The sequence below is a fragment of the Colobus angolensis genome, unplaced genomic scaffold (genome assembly GCF_000951035.1).
Source record: "Colobus angolensis palliatus isolate OR3802 unplaced genomic scaffold, Cang.pa_1.0 Scaffold8, whole genome shotgun sequence".
Taxonomy (NCBI): Eukaryota; Metazoa; Chordata; class Mammalia; order Primates; family Cercopithecidae; genus Colobus; species Colobus angolensis.
In genome coordinates this window covers 4872161-4887372 of record NW_012121820.1, presented here as the reverse complement: position 1 = coordinate 4887372, position 15212 = coordinate 4872161, and positions in this window count along the sequence as shown.

Here is a 15212-nt window from a genome sequence, read left to right as displayed (position 1 = left end):
TGGGATAAATTCTTTTAAAGTAAGCAGCAGGAGAAAAGGCAGCAGCCCTGAGCCTCGACTTTGGAACGTCCTCCATCTGTCTGCATCTGTCATCAGCTAGCAGAGTGGGTGCATCAGGGGGAGCCAGGGCCACCGTTCCTCCCCTTAGTCCTTTCTGCTCTCAGTTTGGGGATAACCAATGTTTTATGGTTTCTCTCAAGAGTGATTAGAAGCAAAGCTGCCCATTACTAGCTAAATCTCAAAGCGCTCCTACAGAAATCTCACTTCCTAAGCCCAAAGCCTTGATTCCGGGCTGCCTATTGACCTGACTCATCTATGCCCCTGACCAGCACCAGCAGACGACGATGGGCTGACACACACCGCGCTTACTGCGGACCGGGGACTGCAGTTCTGAGCTCTCTGGGTGCGTGAACTTGCTTAATCCTCACTGAACTCGACGACACTACTGGGATCCAGCTCACAGATGAACAGAGCCGGGCTGGACAGAATCAATGCTTCCTAGGCCCATGGCTGCAGGACAGCAGAGCCACTTCCAGGACCCCTGGCCAGCACCAGGTCCACACCACTGACGGCGCTCCTTGATGGAAGAGGGGCCTCAGCGACAGCCCCAGATACCAATATTGCTCCAGGTGCCTCTTTCCAGGAAACAGTCCTCTTCTGAGACAGTGAATCCAGCATAACAGGACAGTGAACAGACTTTTCCAGAGCTCTCAGAATTGTGGCTGCAGTCCCACAGCTTCAAAGAGAGCGTGCAAACATCCGCACGAGCCCCTGGCCACCACTCCAACAGAGAGGGACATCAGAAAGGCGATTCCTGGGAGGGTGTGTGACAGAGTTTGGATATTGGACCCCTCCAAATCCCATGTTGAAATGGGATCCCAAAGTTGGAGTTGGGGCCTAAAGGGAGGTGTTTGGGTCATGGGGGCAGCTCCCTCATGAAGGGCTTGGTACCTTCCCCATGGTAATGAGTTCTTGCTCTATGAGTTCCGTGAGAACTGATTAGCTAAAAAAGCCTGGCACCCCTCTCCTCTCTCTCTTGCTTCCTCTCTCACCATGTGATCTGCATACACCAGCTCCCTTCCCATGCCATGAGTGGAAGCAGCCTGAGGCTTCACCAGAAGCAGACGCTGGCAGCATGCTTCCTGTACAGCCTGTAGAACCATAAGCCAAACAAACCTCTTTTGTTTATGAATTACCCAGCTTCAGGTATTCCTTTATAGCAGCATACATGGACTAAGACAGAGTCTTCATCAGTTTGAGCTGCTATAACAAAATATTATTGACCAAGAGACTTAAACAACAAAAATTTATGTTCCATCGCTCTGGAGGCTGGGAAGCCCAAGACCAAGGCACCAGCAGATTCAGCGGCTGGTGTGGGCCTGCTTCCTGGCTCACTTATGGTGCCTTCTTGCTACATCCTTGTAGGGCAAAAAGGGCAGACAAGCTCGCATTCTCCTTTCCTAAGGTAACTTCAGTGTTGTCAAGGGGTTCACCTCTTCCCATGCAACCTCTGTGGCCTAGGATCCTCCACTCCAGGGTGATTCTGTTCAGTCTGAGCCTGTTCGCATATGGTATATGCCCCCGCTGATTGGTATTTGTCCAGGGCTGGGGGCAGGTATGCCAGAACAGGCCAAACTAAAGGAAAGGACTTGTAGTGCGTGCTTTGAGCGAGTTTTTCTCCTGTCTTCACCCAGTGGACTCGTACGTGGTGCCACGTGGCCTCAGATGCTGGCAGCAGTGGTCTTGTGATGAGGAGGTGAACCAACCTCAGAGCAAAGCCAATAAAGTGAGCAGCAAAGCAGAGGCCAATTAACCCTGGATCTCTGCGGACATTGTAGAGCTGCTGAATCAACCTCCCTGGAGGTCCAGCTTCTGGCTGGTCTTTGAACTGGGAGATAACAAGTTCCCTTACCATGTTACTCAGAGTCATTAGAGGTTTCAGTTACTTGCAGGCAAAAAGCAAGCTAATTGACACAGCATCTTTTCCAAAAATCCTTCTCTGAACCCCCCAGTAACCAGCAATCACCCCCTTCTCGGCACCTCAGGGTCTTTTCTCACCAGACTAACCCGCTGTATCCTGTGTGCCATTTACGTCTATGTGCGTCGCCCCCATGAGCCCTGGGCCCATGGAGAATAAGATCTAAGTCATTTCTCTCCTCCTGAGCCCAGGGCCTTATACTCAGTAGGGGCTTTGTGGATGTCATGGCACAAATGAATGAATAAGTTAGAAGCCAAGTATCTCCACTTCAGATTTATGTAAAGAAACACATTACTGTTACTTCAACTGCTCTTTCTGACTGCATGGAAGTATTTTTATGTCAGTAGAGATGAATGTTAAGATGTTTTGTTGTAATAAACTGCATGTCCATAAATGCCCATCCCTCTTTTTCCCTAGTCAACGGCATTTGAAGACTCAGTAACTTTCTTCCAGCAAATGATGTCCCTCTTTAAAGTTCACACTCTCTTGAACAGATGTAGAAATTCCAATAAGCACATCTGGACAGGTGGTTGCCAAGATAAATCTCCAAAACAGGTCCAAAATGGGACTCGGGGCCACCAGTGAGATTTTCCACAATTCATCCCCCCATGAACCGTGAGGGCCACCCATCCTTATCACAAATATACCTTGACCTCCAGGATACAACTCAGGCTGGGCCTTGCAAAGAGGAAATAGACTCCCTTGGGTGACCTTAGAATAGGATTTCAGGAAGGGGAGTGTTGGTCATGCTGTAAGATCAGAGTGGACCTGATCTTACGGAGGCCGTGGAAACCAAGAGCAGGAACCCCCAATCTCCGGCTTGGGACCATGGCACATCCCTGCACATTTCTGAAATCTCATCTCCCCCAAAGCCTACGCCTCCCACAGTCTTACTTATCACAATGAGGTAGGCCAGGCAAGCCCCAAAGTGGAGCTTAGCCTGGGAGGGTTCTTGGCTTTGCCCAGGAAAGAATTCAAGGGCAAGCCAGAGGTAGAAGAAAACAGCTTCACTGAAGCAGCAGTGTTACAGCTCTGTGACTGCTTCTGCAGAGCGGGGCTGCCCCACAGGCAGACAGTAGCAGCTCAGGGCAGTTTTGCAGTCACATTGATACCCAATTTTAATTGCATGCAGATTAAGGGGCAGTTTATGCAGAAATTTTGGGGGAAGGGGTAGTAACTTTTGGATCATCGAGTCATTGCTATGGAAAGGGGCAGTAACTCCCAGTGTGATCATGGCAATGGTAAGTTGACATGGCACCCCAGTGGGTGTGTCTGATAGAAAGTTACTTCTGTCCTGGACCTTTTTCAGCTAGTCCCCAATTTGATCTGGTGTCTCAGCCCCGCCTCTGGAGTTGAGTCCTGTCTCCTACCTCAATAGTAAATGGCAACTCAGCCCTTCCCGTGGTCTAGCCACCTCTTTCACCTCCACCACTAATACTGGGGCCCAGGCATCCATCGCCTCACACCGGACTGTGGCAGTGCCTCCTCTCTCATCTCCCCAACTCCACTCCTGTTCTCCATGCAGTTCATTCTTCACGCACAGCCAGAGGTACTCACTACCAAATCCTCTGTCCAAAACCCCTGGTCATGTCCCATCTCATCAGAACATAATCCAAAATTCCACATTGTGTAGCGTGAACGACTTGTCCCAGCTTTCTGGAGTCTATCCCAGTTGTATCACTCAAAGTCCTGTATCCTGGCAAACCTCAGTCCAGGCAAACCAGGAGGATTGGTCACCCCAGGATCATGACATGATCACCACATAACTCAGACCATCCTCCCCCTTGCTCACTCCACTACAGTGGCCACACAGGCATTCTTGTTTATTCTAGAACATGCCAGGCACACTCCTACCACAGGCCTTCTGCACCGGCTGTTCCCTCCATCTGGAGCATGCTTCCCCCAGATATGCACCTGAGAGACTCCTTTCATTCCTCCAAGCCTGTGTTCAAGTGGCACACTTCAGAGAGGATTTCCATGACTCCATGATCTAAAGTAGGCCCCAGACACTTGATTGAAAAGCCCTGTTTGATTGCTTGTTTTTTATGGCATCTATTGCTACCTAGAATAACATACATACTCATATATGTATGTGCATGTTTGTGTGTGGCATATGTGTACGCTGTATCTGTGGTGGGGTGGGCTGTGCCTATCGTTCACTGCCCCCGAGCACCCCTGGAACATCACCTCCCGGAAGACTGGGCCTTGGTCTGTTTCATCCACAGCTGCATCGCTGGTGCCTACAGCATGCCTGGCACATAGGAGCTGCTCTGTAAAGAGCAGGCAAATGAACGAACGGTGCACTCTTCTGAAAGTGCTGCCTCCATGGGGAACTCAGGGAGACAGACAGAAGCTGCCTGGTCCGGGTATCTGAACCCAGGGGCTGAACTCCTTGTCCAGTGTCCCTTCAGGATAAGAGTTAAGGTTGCATTTGTGTTTTTCTTCTCAGCACAGAGGATCTTTTCGCAATTTTCTGACCACGGGAACCATTCCACAAGCTAGTCACCAAGCTTGGCCTTGGTGAACACGCTCTCCTAGAGGGAGCCTCAGATCATCGGATCTGCCCGTCTCCAGCAACCCAGTTTCTGGACAGCCACCGCAGGCAGCATCAGGACAGAGCTGGACAATTAGGGTGTGGACTTGGTGAGTCTGAGGGCTCATCTTGGGCCACCCCCACTCCAGTGAGGAACCTGCAGGCTGAGGAGGGACATGACTGGCCACTGAGGGCGCTGCAGGCAGAGCCAGCAAGACCAGCTTTCTCCCACCCCAGAGCACTTTCTCGATGGAAGATTCTGGGAGCCTTTACCCAATTCCATTCTCTCACCCTTCTTGCAAGTCAGCAGGGAAGAGGCAGGGGCAGCAGAGCCCCACTTGGCAAACAAAGAAGCGGAGGCACAGCCAAAGTCAGTGACTCAACTTTCTTCAAAGAGCGCATCATTGTGGGGTCCCAGCAAGATGGTTAGAGAGTGGGCCCTGAGCTGTGGCCTGGGCTAGGTCCTGGTTCTGCCACTTCCAAGCTGAGCAAATTGCTCACCCCTGTGTGCCTCAGTTTCTCCATCTATAGAACTGGTAATAAGTGTAATTGACCTGTGGCTTTTATGAGCCTAATGAAACCCAGGCATCACCAATGGGAGGAGCCCAGCCCTGGAGGCAGATGCCAGTTCCACCCCACCTGCCCCTCTGCCCGCGGGCTCTGAGGCTCCCCCGACCCCTTTACAGATGGAGATAATGGCAGCACCTCTGGCACAAGGCAGTTGTGAGAATGATGGTAATGTTTCATTGCTTTCAATGTTTCTTTCAATGCTTCTTGTTTTGTTTTGGAAAACAACTAGAGCAGTGCCTCCACACAGCAAGCGCAATGTAAGTATTTGTTAAATAAAAATATAGAGAACACACGCATAGTGCTTAGGCCAATGTCTGATGTAAGTGATGCTTCTAGTGACAAGGACCAGAGTGTGAGTCGTCCTGACCCTCCTGCTTCCCTCCCATCCATGGTAACCCCCAGGCCACATTTGAGGCTCGTGGGGCCGCTTGGATGTCATTTCTTCTCAGAGGTCACCTTGCTTTCTGTGTTCCCATATCCCACCGCCCACCTCCTCCAGACACCCTATCTCCCACACACACATAGGCTCACACACACACATACACACTCACACACACAATCACACACACAGGCTCCCACACATCACGCATTCACACATGTACAGACTCACACTCATATACTCACACACTCATTCACATGTATACACAGTTACACACCCTTACACATGAACAGACATAGTCAAAAACAAACACACACATACACACTCACGCAGACACACATAAAGCCCCTGGGGTGAGTGCAAACCAAAGCTCTAAACCTAAGGCTCTGAATCCAACGTTGGAAGCTCCACACTGGGCCTCCTCCAAGCCCCCATCCCTGCCCGAATACCCAGTTCCCGCATTGCCAGGATTCGCTGACGCCCCAGCAGAGTGTGGACTCTGTCCCCTTGATTTAGGTATTGCCTGCCACCTGATCACAGAGCGCAGCCTGTGACGGCATTAAACACTTTAAAGGTCAAGTTATTATTTATAATTATATATATATACTTATTTTAACTGTAACTTATCTACTTAATTGGAATATAAACTGGAAAATAAAATAATGTTATAAATTCTTGCTAGGCACTATTTTCTTCTGAAGGCCCTGAGCCAGAGGCCAGTTAAAAAGAAAGACCACGTTTCAGAGAAATGTTAAAGACATAGCACGTGAACTTGAGACTTCCCTTAAGGAAGGAGAGTTGAAAGAAAGGAGGGTTTTGAAGGGCCAGCTTCCTCACGATGTGTCTCTGTGTTACACACTGAGTGTCTGTGTGATTGCTGGAGTGATGTTCTGTGTCATCCTCAATCGCGGAAGACCTTCTGCCCTACCCACATCCTCAAACACTTCACTGGGCTCAGGCCCCCTCATGCCTGCTGACGTCTGCATCTCTTGCTTGAAAGCTTCTTCCAGAACACAAAGTGACCATTCTTCCAGCACACACATGCACACACACACGCACACGGCAAGCTGGAAATCACAGGGAATAAAAAACCCCACCACTATCACCACCACCAACTTCCACCCAATGAGTCCTGAGAGTTGGAGCATAAATAACCCAGGCCTCCTGACCTGCAGGTGGGGCCACTCTGCCCTGTGGCTCGTGCTCTCCGCAGCCCTTCTCCATAGGATGAAGCTCCCACAGCCCTCTGCAGTAGCCCACTTAGTAACGTACCCTCTCGCACCCTCTTGGTTCTTTGCTTCCTGTTGCATTTCCCCTCTTTCCCAACTTCTGATAAAAGAATAATTTGCACTCAAATCCTTATCTCAGGGACCCAAACAAACACATGTGTACACATGTTCACAGCAGCATGACTCACAATAGCCAAAAAGTAGAAACAGCCCAGGCGTCCATCAGCAGATGAACGGAGAACCAAACTATGATCTATCCACGGGTGAAATGTTATTTAGCCCTAAAAATGAATGGGGTTCTGATCCAGGCTGCAACATGGATGAACCTTGAAAACATGATGCTAAGTGCTTGAAAGGAGCCACACATAAAAGCTCGTATGATCCCATTCATACAAAAGGTTCAGAATAGGTAAATTCATAGAGATAGAATGCAGCTCAGGGGCTCGAGGATGGGAAATGGGAGCAATGGGTTTGGGTTTAACGGTTACAGGTGATACAAAATATTTTGACACTAGATAGAGGTGGTCATTGTACAACATTGTGAATGTACTAAATGCCGTTTTGTTCACTTTAAATGGTTAATTTTAGGCCAGGCACGGTGGCTCATGCCTGTAATCCCAGCACTTTGGGAAGCCGAGGCGGGCAGATCACTTGAGGTCAGGAGTTCAACACCAGCCTGGCCAATGTGGCAAAACCCCATCTCTACTAAAAATACAAAAATTAACCAGGTGTGATGGTGCATGCCTATAATATCAGCTACTTGGCAAGCTGAGACAGGAGCATGGCTTGAACCCAGGAGGCGGAGGTTGCAGTGAGCCGAGATGGCACCACTGCACTCCAGCCTGGGCAGAAGAGCAAGATTCTGTCTCAAAAAAATTTTTTTTAAAAAGGTTAATTTTATGTTATGTGAATTTCACCTCAATTTTTTAAAATTTCTTATCTCAGAGTCTGCTTCTGGGGAGCCCAAACTAACTTACCTGGCACCATGGGTGGTAACACATGCTATGGACTGCACCGCCTCTCATGGTAATATATGGGGAGCCAAGAGCCCTGCATGACCTCCCTCCTCTGGGGAGGTTCTTGGTCTGATCCACTGCTTTTTCCTGACATCAGAACTTTCAAATCCACCTTGTAAAGTCTAGAAAAGCACATCTTTTACAGAGAGTAGGATTAGGAAATTGGTCAGAATCTCACTGTCCTCAAAAAGAACATTTTTTCCCCAACTGGCTGAGGGGTCTCCCCAGCTTTTCTCCCTATGCCACGCCCTATTACCAACCTCAGACCTGTGACATTCAGTCCAGAAAAATCCTGGAGGCGTCTTGACTGTGACAACCAGGAGTGGAGTCAGCTCAGGAAGGGGCTGCCTAGAGATTTCTACTGGGAGGGGCAGGCTGCTGTTCATTATATATTTTCAGATCAAGAACAGGAATAGAGTCGATCAGATTTGCAATTAGAGACGATCACTCTGGCTGCCGCTGTAGAGAAGGAACTTGAGCAACGTCAGCAAGGACATGTGAAGCTGATCAGGAGGTCATTGCAAAGACTCAGACAGGAGATGATGGCAACTTAGACAAGGGTGGTGGTAGTGCAGATGGAGGGACCAGATCTGGGAGATACATGGCAGGTGAAATCCACAGGCCTGGATAATGGAGTGCATGGTGGGGATTAGCAAGCAGACAGGTGAAGGTGCCATTGTCTGAGAAGACAAGCCTAGGAGGGGAGCAGGCAAAGGACCGGGATGGGAGATCCTGGCTTCATTCTTAGATGCGCTTAGTTTTGGGTGCCTTTGAAACATCCTGGTGGAGATTCCAGGAAGCCAGGTAGGTACAGGGGTCTGGAACTCAGAGAGACATGAGCTATAGAGACCACCTGCCTGGAGATGGTAAAGGAAGTAAGAGAATCTTTAATTACAGATCAGAAAACAAAGGCATAGAGCAGGAAAGAGATCTAACAAGACTGAGCCTCAGTAGCCTAGCAGCATAGTACTGTCATGTGGTGGGCTCAGTAACGACCCTCCAAAGGTGTCCACATCCTAATCCCTGGAATGTGTCAATCGTCATTGTGGAAGGCTCAGTAATGACCCCCCAAAGATGTCCACATCCTAATCCCCGGAACTTGCCAAGATCTTACCTTACTTGATAGAAGGGGGCTCTGCAGAGGTGAGTAAATTAAGCATCTTGAGCTGGGGAGATTATCCCGGATTCAGGACAATTCAGGTGGGTTCAATGTAATCACAAGGGGCTCTGTTAGAGGAGAAGATGATGTGGTGAGAGAAGCAGAGATTGGAGCAAGGAAGTCAAGGAAGGCAGCCCCTGGAAGCTGGAAGAGATGAGGAGCACATTCTCCACGGAAATCCAGGAGGAACCACTGCTGACACCTCGATGTGAGCCCCGTAAGACTCATTTCTGACTTCTGACCTCTAGAGCTACAAGAGTGTGAATATGTGTTCTTTTAAGCCACTAAGTTTGTAGCAATTAGTTACAGCAGCCACAGAAACCTAATACAGCTGAACTCACATTATTATTGACCACATAAACCTGGATCCTTGGGGGGGCTCTGACTGTAAGTAACAATACTCTGAGGACATTTCCTGCTGACTTAACAAGAGGTCTTGGGGCTGGTTCAGCCACTCAGACTCTCCCTCCTTTTGCTCAGCCTTCAGGTTGGTAAAGTCTCTGCCCACAATCACTATATGACCGCCATAACTCCAAGCCTCAGCACCTCATGTGACAGTGTCTAAAGCAGGATGAAGGGCACAGGAGTCAGGGGCCTCCAGATGCTCAGGATCTCTAGATTTAATGAAGAGAACAATTATTCCTGCAAAGCCCAGGACACTTCCTTTTACATCTCATTAGCCAGAATCGATCATAGGCTCACTCTGGTACTGCACTGGTTGACTCAGAGCAGTGTTGATTCCTCCCCATTGAGGGACAGGTTCCTGCCTGAGGGGAGAGTCTAACATTCTGCTCTGAGCTCTCTTCCAGGTTCCCAGGTCCTGAGAGATTAATCCACTCCCTCCAAATTGCTTCTCTGAGTCAACGATTCTGACAACAGGACATGATGGACACAGACTGGACAAGTCACAAAGAAAGCTCCTTTCTGCAAGATTCTAACACCTGCCTGATCAGAGCCACCAGACTTGTGGAAGGCACTCTGACCATTTTGGTTCCTTCTCATCTAAACCCTCTTGTTCCCCAAGTTTTGGGAGACACTTCCTTAGGGGAATGGCAAGAGCCCTTCCTTGGCAGTGTGAATCTCAACAAGAGTTTTTGAAAGTTCATCGTGTGTTCCCCAAAAAAACCAGAATTCTATTAACAAGAGAGACTAAATACTGGGTAAGCAACCAGTAGTTGCTGCCACAAACTCTTTGTAAGTTTACTTGGGGTAGCGTACTAGGCTTAACCCAGTTCTCAGTCAGGGGTGATTTTATGTCATAGGAACATGTCGCAATATCTGGAGACATATTTGGTGTCATATCGCGGGGGATGTCTCTACTGGCATCTAAGGGTAGAGAGAGGCCAGGGATGCTGTCAATCATTCTACAATGCACACGACAGCCCCACAATGAAGAATGACACGATTGCAAATGTCAACAGTGCTGAGCTTAAGAAACTCTGACCTAATCCCTTGGGAGCAGGATAGGGGTTTACCAAGAAGTGTACTTTTTTTTTTTGTGGGGGGGAGACAGTCTTCCTCTGTCGTCCAGGCTGGGGTGCAGTGGCATGATCTCAGCTCACTGCAAATTCTACCTCCTGGGTTCGAGTGATTCTCCTGCCTCAGCCTCCCGAGTAGCCGGGATTACAGGCACCCACCACCATGCCTGGCTAATTTTTTGTATTTTAGTAGAGATGGGGTTTCACCGTGTTGCCCAGGCTGGTCTCAAACTCCTGAGCTCAGGCAGTCTGCCCACCTCTGCTTCCCAAAGTGCTAAGATTACAGGCATGAGCCACTGCGCCCGACCTGTACTTATATTTACACTAAAATACTATTCTTTGTTTATCTGAAATTCACATTTAACAGGCTGTCCTGTGTTTGATCTGGCAACCCTAGAACAGGGTCAGACTCTATACCCCAATGTTTGCTGTGGTCCAGGGCTTAACAACCTAATGCACATTTGTTAAAGATTGAATGAAAAAATGAGGATCTCACCAAAGATGTCCAAGGCTGCTGCACACTCCAGTCACCTTGGTCAAAACACCTTCCTGGAGCCCAAGCAGGTAGCCTCCAAAACATAAAGCAGCCCTTTGCTTCCTGGGATCCATGACGGCAGCAGATCCCCTGCAAAGCAGCTCAGATATCTTCCCTTTCCCTCCCCTTCCTCCAGGGAAGGCTGGCTGCCTGCTCTGCAGTGACACTGCAGGGTCAGAACTCAGCCTGCGAGTAACCCAAGAACAATGCCTATTTGTTGGGGGTAGTCCTCGCTGCTGAGACAGAGAACCTGTGGCCATCAGTCCCAAATAGTGTCTGTTAATGGCCCACTGGAGTATGGTGTCTGTAGAAGTCAAAGAAAAAAGCCCTTAATTCACTAATCATCTAAACAGACAACACCAGCTAATAACTCCTATAGCCCAGCTTATGATTCTTTATGAATCTCAGTGAATGCAGCTGCAAACAGGCTATAAAAATTGTTTTATCCACAGGGGAACCCTTTAGAGGGTTGATGGTGGAAATTGGATTCATGAGGACCCACTGTCCTGGATTTTCACAGTCCAGTTTTGCAGGCAATGGAAGAATATCCCGAGGTCCCATATGACAGCACATTTCTGATTCCATGAATGCTCATTGTGCACCACCCTAAACCAGTCACCGAGTATGCATTTTACCTTCATTAATCTTAATCCACATGACAGCTTGCAGTGTCCTTGATAGTAACCCCATTCTTAAGATGAGGAAACTGAGGCCCAGGGAGGTCAGCTAACGAGGAAGGAGGGGCCAGCTGGTGGAGGCAGAACCCAGGTTAGTTAGAACATTGGCCTTGGGGCTGTACTGCTCTTTTATTAAATCACTAACATATCAGTTCCTAAGTGATTTTTCTGGATGGGGATTGCCAAACCCAGTGTGCTGTCTTAGAGAGAGCCCTAAATTGAATTGCATTTATGGTCAAATGGATCCTGTTTTTCCCCTTTAAAGAACTTTTGTCCACCAAAGATCCATGAGCTCTACCTTTTCCACAGAGATCTGGAGCTGTGCTGCCTGGAGATGCCTTATTTTAATATTTTAATATTCACTTACATGTGTATTAATGCTACTTAAACAAGGCTTATGTGCCTTGGTTTCATCACACAGTGAAATCCACGTGTTTAATCTTCCTTCCCTGCTTATCCAAAAAAGAACTATGGGTGGATGGTTAAGCAGCTAGACAAATTGTCACAGCTCTCTGCAAATTGCCCTCCTAATTGGAGGCAGCCCTGCTGTCTTTCACTGGTAGGAATTCTGATTAAACCTCATTGCTTTCCAAGGTTAAAGGCACGTAGCCCCCAGGAGACCACAGTTACACCTGTTTAGAATCCACCCCCAAACTAACCCTTTATTCCTGAACGTGCACTTTGAGGCCTCGGGCATTGGTATAAACTACACTACACAATTATTTGTAATTAAGGGAGAAAACGTGTACTGTACTGCAAAAATTAGCCGTGCTTTGTTGATGTGAATCATGTCTATAGCAGCGTGCCAGCCCAGAGAGGCGGCACAAAATATAATTAAATTTCTTCTGACTTAATAGTTGTTTATGTTGCTATTTTTCATAATCATAATATCTCAAGACATAGAAACAGTTTTTCTCTAATGTAATTGCGTTCTACCAATGAGATGGCCTGGGTTTAAATGAAAACTCAGCCAGAATTAACCACAAGAGTGTATTATATGGATGATGCTAGAACTTTGTTATAAAGCCCCGTGCACAACTGTCCTCACTCAGGAGCGAGACGTTTATCCCCACCCCACGAGGGTGACTCTGCAGCCTCTTCTGCTCTCGTGGAAGAGTTTCAGCCAAATTTCGTGAGCTATTAAAGCCACCTGTGCCCCAGTTTCGTGTCCTTGTGCTCCAGATCCCAGTCATTTTCCCTACTTTTAACATTTCTCCTTTACACATTGATTTGGTTGAGATACATTAAAAGCTTGACTTTTACAACCCTCATAAAATCCCATCTGCTCCAAGCTCCAACCCAAACTCAGCCAGAGCATGGTCGGACAAACTGTTGGGACTGTATTTCAGCCTCTCAACGGAAGGACACATAGAGCAACAGCAATTTTCTCTCTCTCTCTCTCTCTCTCTCTCTCTCTCCATCTGTCATTAAACATAAGTCAGGCATTCTTCACAAAATGCTGCCAAGAAAGCAGTAGAAGGAATAGCATGCCTTACACACATCAAAAGAAAGATCCCCTCGAGGGGGTTGGGGGAGAGTCGGGGTGGCATGAAGAGTTTGAAAGGACCAATTGTCCATCCAGGATGATATCAGTGAAAGAGGTCATGGGCGGCGAGAGACATGGGAGGAGAAAGGCTGTCCCAGACACTGTGGGTGGAGGCGGCAGGGGCTGGAGCAGTGGGAGGCCATGGGGGCCCCGAGGATTCTGCTGAGCCTCACCCAGGCCCAGCTGAGTCACAGCTGAGCGACCTCCCAGGCCAGGGACATCTGAGACCCTGAGGCCCCTAAGTCTCCCAAGTAGACACCCAGCTCCAGAATGCGGCTAGCAGTCCCCACCTGCCTGGAAGGACCTGGAAAACAGGCTGAGGCCTTGAACCCAGAGGACCAGGGAGTTTGCTGGGAATTATGGGGAAGAAATGTGGCTGAAAGAGCTTTGCAGATCCTCCGAGCTCATAGGTGTCTGAGCTGGTGAGTTAAGTCCAGCCCAAAACACCTGACCTACAGCACCTGCCTACAATGAACACACACACACATGCACACATACACAGACATGCACACACAGAAGCACTCACAGGCAAATACACACATACATACACACACACAGAGTCACAAACAAGGTCTGTCCCCTCTCCCCTAATGGAGAAGGGGCAAAATGCAGACATCACCACATTCGGCCTTTGAACAGTGACAATGGAAAGAAAACCCAAGTAAACAAGTGATACCACCAGCCCAGCCACAGCCCCCTCTGCTATGCTAAGTACAATTTGCCACATCCCCTTCATGGTGTTTCCTTGATGGCGGGAAAGGGATAGAGTAGAAAATTATAGGCAGGGCCCAGTGTGGGGAAGAGGCCTCAAAAACACAAGGCCTGAGGGAAGTTAATGCGTGGTGGCACAGTGGCTTCCAAAACTATTTTTCCTCTAAACCTACACACAACTGGGTTCACCAGATTCAGCACACAAAAATATGTATTTCAAAAAAGCAAAGAATAATTTTTCATATAAGTATGCACCAAATATCACATAGGACATGGTTATACTAAAAAATTTATTTCTTGATTATCAAAAATACAGGATTTCTGTATTTTATTTGGCAACACACACACACACACACAGAGACACACACACGGACACACTCTTACACATCTTATCTAGGACTCAACATAAAAAGCAGCTAAAAGGCAGGTCCTACTCCTGGGCCTGCCTGCCCCAGCCCCTAGACCCTGATGGCACCTTCTTGGACTCTAAGGGTCCAATTAGAAAATCACTGGTGCAGCTGGCCATGGTGGCTCATGCCTGTAATTCCAGCACTTTAGGAGGCTGAGGTGGGTGGATCATCTGAAGTTAGGAGTTCGACACCAGCCTTGCCAACATGGTGAAAGTCCATCTCTAAATATAAAAAAATTAACTGGGTGTGGTGGTGCACACCTGTAATTCCAGCTACTCTGGAGGCTGAGGCAGGAGAATTGCTTGAACCCAGGAGCTGGAGGTTGCAGTGAGCCAAGATCATGCCACTGCACTCCAGCCTGGGCAACAAGACCAAAACTCCATCTCAAAAATAAGCACTGGTGCAGTGGAAAGGGTATGAGTTCCACAGCAAGATACAGTTCCACCTGGTTGAAACCCCACTTGCCAGCCTCGTGACCTTGGACAAGACCCTTTACGTATGTGAGCATTAATTTTCCCATAAACTTAGGTTTATGTTTGAATCTGGGTATTTGCTCATCTGTACGTGTTGGGACACTGTCCTCTTGCCCCTCTTGTTGCCCCTGTCTCTTTCCCACCAGGCTCCCTGTCACTGGGGAAGAGAAGAGGAGGCTGCTCTAAAGCAGGTTCTCAGGGAAGACAGAGCAGGTGAGACAGACTTTCCCTAGAGGACACGCCCGGATTTGTTCACCTTGTAGTGAATTGTGAAGGCGATTTCTTACTGCGTCTCCACCTCCTGTTACACAGTCACCGGAGGGTTCTAATTAACTTAAAGTCATTAATGGCTGGGCACAGTGACTCACGCCTGTAATCTCAGAACTTGATAGGCCGGGCGCGGTGGCTCAAGCCTGTAATCCCAACACTTTGGGAGGCCGAGACGGGTGGATCATGAGGTCAGGAGATCGAGACCATCCTGAGCTACACGGTGAAACCCCCGTCTCTACTAAAAAAAA